We start from the raw sequence: 5,320 nt of genomic DNA on the forward strand, positions 1-5,320 counted from the left end.
AAAAATAACCCACCATGAAATAAAGGAGGAAACTGAAAAGTGAATCAGCAAGAGAAGAGGAGACCACGTGAAAGTTGTGCCCAGGAAGTTAAATTTGGCATAGAAATACACCAAAAATGACTATGCATTTGTTGTTTGTGCAGTGCACCGTGGCTCCCCCCCCCCCCCCGCCCCACCTCCGACAGTTAGGTATCTTTGAAATTATCTGACCAGCATAGTGACTGTTTTCTCTTTAGCCCTAGGCTAAAAGAGGGACAGTAGTTTATGAAAATACCAAAATTCCTCCTGTACCAAGAGGAGATCATTAAGAGATCTGAACTTCCATTAATATCCAGGGAAAGTAGGCCAGAAATTGTCTGCAATGCTAATGGGAGCTATGAATTTGAATTTTCATTGAAGTAATAAGGCCATGTGTTTTAAACAGTGGTAAAACTCCGTGGTGAGGGCAATTGAAAGACATTCGCTTTATAACCATGTTGAAAAGCATAATATTTATTAAACATCATCCTATACATAAAATTGTTCTAGGCCCTCACAGTTATGCTAACTTGAATGAAGTACTTGATCTTGTTTTTCAATGGGTTGGCATTTAAATAAGACTACATAGATGAGATAATAAATTCTAGAAATTGCTAATGAGAAGAGAAGAGTGATCATGTTTGCACAGAGACATATCTATGCAAACCATGGAAAGATATAGTTGGCAATAGAATACAGAAGAGAAGGACCAGGATTAAAAAAAAAAAAAAAAAAAAGCATTCAGGGGCCAGAGTAAAATTCCTATCAATTAGTAGTCTCTATAAACACATCTCTTAGTCTAATAAAGGAACCAGTTGCCATTTATGGTGTTTTACAATTTTTGGAATATCATTCTAGGTACATCCATACGAATTTAGATATTGGTTCCTCATAGCAACCAATAAGGTACAAGACATTCTTTTGTGCACTACACCCATTTGTCTTTGGTGCCCTTGGTCAGAGTCTCCCGCAACTGCCTTCAGAGGCTCTCTGTTCTCCTATCTCTCAGACTTCTTCTGAAGCCTTAGAGCCACTTAGCAGGCATGTAGATGCAGATTGGGACAGTCCTCTACTAACGGGGGAAAGGAGTCATTGGGTAAATACCTCAGCCTTCCTTCAATGGAGGGATCATTTTGAGATGCCTTCTATGTAGGATTTTTTTTTTTTTTTTTTTTTTTTTTTTTTTTTTTTTTTTTTTTTTTTTTTTTTTTTTTTTTTTTAACTAGCTTAGGCATGCATCTTTTGTTACCTTCTCTTCCCTTACTGTTTCATTGTCCTATCTTCCTCACCCTGCTTTCTGTCGTAACTGTATCTGAGTCCGTGTCTCAGTCACTGTTAGTGGAGAATCCAAATTAAAGCAGGAATGAATTGTTCCGCACTTTAAAAGATATGAAAAGGAAGTCCTAAACGTTTGAGAACTTGATCAAAACCATCTACAGAAGTAATTAGAATCCAGATTGGCCCCTAATCTTCCAGCATGAAACAATACTGAATCTCTCAGAATCCGGGTTTTCATTATTCATTTTTTTACAGATAAATACTTGTCGACTGAACTGTGAAATTCTATGATTCCAAATTATGATTTCTTATGCAAAAAATAAGGAAAATATGTTTCCTTTATATGAAATTAAGACCTAGAACATTGATTCTTCTGGGGGCAGAAAACCTCTCTTATTTCCATACTACTCTCAAAATAAATTATTAAAGGAATATTCTCATTTTTAATCTCTGAGTGTTTTATTGTGACAGATAATGCATTAAAAGACCTTATGTGGGAGCACAACAGTAACCACAAGAAAGCGTGGTTAGGGACGCGGGGATGTGCCTGCACACGGGGCTCCCTGCCTGGGCAAAGCATGCCTGCAAACAGAATGCTCTGCCAGGAGGCCTGCACACAATATCCAAGTTTAATGGTCCACTCGCACACGAGGGAACATGCCCTCCTTAGAAGTAGGGAGAAGGCTGGAGTTGTGGGCAGGCCTCTTAGTAAACATGTTGTGGTCGCTTCCTCCCTTTGCTCCCCCCGTCCTTGAAATGTGTTTGGCTACTTGCCCTTAATTGGTAAAGGAATGCATCTTGTAGATTTCAGTTTGTATCCAGTTACCGGGGTATAAAATAAACCGCAAGAGGGGCTTGCGTAGAATTGTTCCTCCGGCCGGAGTTGTGTCTGTGTCTGTCCTTTGTGTGTGTCTTGTCCTTTGTGTCATTTCGTCCGCAACAACCTTATTTTTAGGATTTTTGAAAGGGTTTTTTTGTGATCTCTAACTTTTGGTTAAGATCCTTCCTGCTGGATTTATAAAGGACTTAGATGAAAATTAAAGCCTGCATTGCCATACTATTTTATTGTTTAAAGCGCTTGCATACATGTTATTTCCCTTAACTGCTGCAACAACATTTTGAGGTACATAAGATCATTTTACAGATGAGGAAACTTCATTGCAGCAATTGAACCTTGCCCACACTAATGTCCTTGGCATTGGGAGAACCAGGTAGTGAATCCACATCTTCTAACGCAAGGTGGGGCTTTGTCTCCTGTAGCATAGCCATTTATGAAATCTTTGACTACAACCAACGCTGAGGAAAACAGTAAAGAATAAACTCTCTGGGTGGGCCATGTAGAAAGGAGATAGTTTAGGGGAGTTTATAAAGAGCTTCCTGTGATTTGGTGTCTTTTATTCTCTGCATTTCCAAAGTCCATTCAGACGCATGGAGAAATTGGGTTCTAATAGGAGTTACAAGAAAAGACACGTAGTGATGCAGTACCAAGTCCTCAAGTTTTAGACCCCGACAGAAATAGGCAATTATTCACCTTCACTGGAAATTCCTACCACTTACACATCTTCAGTCTCTTTGCCCTCAGTTTGTTCATCTTTAAAGTGATACTGATAATGCTGTTTCAAAGAAGTATACACATGAACTTAACTTTAAACCATAAAACAGAGTCAAATCATAAAGGGCTGTGGTCACCTTTTGCTAATTTCAAGCTTCTCGTTCTCAATATGCGTGAAAAGGAGAAAACAAGAATCTGTATGTGATTATTTCACATTAGCCCTTTCTTAGAAGGCAGGGAAATAATTTTTAAGTTAGTTTTTTTTCAATCTGAGCAGTTTAGAGAGCACGATTTTCTATGTTCTTCACCTCTTTACCCCACCTGAGGAGTGAAAAATCCTTTATATCCACATGGCATTTTTGTGCTATATTAACAAGCCAACCTACTCTTTTACCTGATCCACAATATCCCCATCTCTGTTCTAATCTGTTGATACCACGTTTTCTTTTTTTTCTGCAAGTTATTGATATTTTTAAAACCATTTATTTTGGTAAAATACACATATTTGTCTTCTCAACTATTTATAAATTAGCAGTTCAGTCGGGTGAAATACATTCACATTGTTGTGCAGCCACCACCACTGTCTGTCCCCATAAACCTTTTTGTTCTGCAAAATCGATACTTTATACCTATTAGACAGTCACTCCCCTTCTCTCTCATCAGCCCCTGACAACAGCCATTCTACTTGTTGTCTCTGAATTTGACTACTCATACCTCATATAAGTGGGATCATACAATATTTATCTTTTTGTGACTGGTTTATGTCACTTAGCAAAATGTCTTCGAGGTTTATCTACATGTAACGCTCGTATCAAAGTTTCCTTCATTTTTTAGGGCTAAATAGTATTCTACCATCTAGTCATGCATCCATTGATGATGCTTGGATTACTTCAGCCCTTTGGCTATTGCCCACAGTGCTGCTCTGAACATGGCTGTATAAATATTTCTTCTAGATCCTGCTTTCAGTTCTTTTGGATTATAGAAGTGGAATTGCTGGATCATTTGTTAGTTTTATTTTACTTTTTTGAGAAAATTCCATGCTATTTATATGAAATGTGGTTGCACCTTTTTTTTTTCATTCCCACGGAGAGTACCCAAGAGGCATGAGGTGACAGTTCATTGTAGTTTTAATTTGCAACTACCTAGTTATTACTAATGTTGAGCATCTTTTCACATGTGTGTTGGCCATTAGTGTATCATTTTTGGAGAAATCTCTATGCAACTGCTTTGGCCATTTTTTAAAAATATGGAATACTTCATGTATTTGCATGTTTGTCCTTGCTGTCATGCTAATCTTCTCTGTATCCTTCTAATTTTAGTATATGTGCTACCAACACAAGCACTAATAAAGTTGTTGATTCTTAACTTGAATTTTTAGTGTTCCATTAACACACTTTCTTCTTCCTAACAAAACACCATCTCCCATTATGCACCTACACTCAATGCATTCTTCCATAAAAATTATAGAAGGAGATGTGTATGCATTCTTAAGCTTATTTCTTGTCCATGTTCAAGTCATTGGCTCTTTCCATTGCTTGGTTACTGATGGTCTTTGAGTTTTATTTTGTTTGGTTTTGTTTTGTACTGGTTCATGTCACTAAGTTTAGGGAAGTGGAAAATTTTAAGGTCTGGCTTAATGATGCCACCTTAAGCAGCCTGATCAAGGTAGAGATGAGTAAGGAGCAATATTTCAACCTTGCATCTAAACAGGACATTAATCTTGCTCTTTTTTTAAAATTTTTAATCAGAAGTTCCTAATTTTCTCACCATTGATGTAAAAATCATTTATGCTTGCAGCACAACCAACATAAATCATTAGCACACAAAAGAATAGTAAGCAGCTTCTAATCAATACACTTCCTTCTATGAGACACAGTGGAAATGAAAGAATACAATTTGTCATTGATCAGGAGCCTTGCAAACATTTTGCCAGGGCCCCATATCTTCCCTGGACTTACTTTGCTCCAGCCTGGGTGGTCTTCTTTATGCTTCTAAGACAAATCAAGGTCATTTCCTTCCCATGAACTTTGCACATCTTGTTTTCTTTTATCATGCTATCATGTCATTGAGAGTTTAGCTCCATGCCATCTCTTTGGAGAGGCACCTAATGGTGATGTCTCCGACAGTCACTTTCTATCATTTCATCCACTTCGTTTTCTTCACAGCAAAAATGACTTTCTGAAACTATCATATAAATTATTTACTGGTATGCTGTTCACTTTCAGTCACCCTCCCTCATTTTAATATATGTCGCTTGATTGTAGAGGTCTGTGTCCTTGATTCTCTTCTATATCCGCAGTGCCTGAAACAGTGCCTGTTTCATAGTGTGTGTGTAATAAACATATGTTGAATGAATACCTGGTGACAATGTCAATCAGGGGTCAAAACTTTTTCTGTAAAAGGCCAGATATTTTAGGTTTTGCAGGCCATATGGTTACAACTGCTCAAATCTGCTCCTGTAATGCAAACACA

General features: G+C 37.7%; 1 non-coding gene across 1 annotated transcript; it reads right to left on the minus strand.

Moving 5' to 3' along the window:
* Positions 1-4,088: 4,088 nt before the first annotated feature.
* Positions 4,089-4,191, minus strand: LOC120226607. Its single transcript, XR_005527062.1, has one exon. It is a non-coding gene; the product is annotated as a U6 spliceosomal RNA (small nuclear RNA).
* Positions 4,192-5,320: the final 1,129 nt, after the last annotated feature.

Source organism: Hyaena hyaena, unplaced genomic scaffold (genome assembly GCF_003009895.1).
Source record: "Hyaena hyaena isolate Hyena2069 unplaced genomic scaffold, ASM300989v1 scaffold_1772, whole genome shotgun sequence".
Classification (NCBI taxonomy): domain Eukaryota; kingdom Metazoa; phylum Chordata; class Mammalia; order Carnivora; family Hyaenidae; genus Hyaena; species Hyaena hyaena.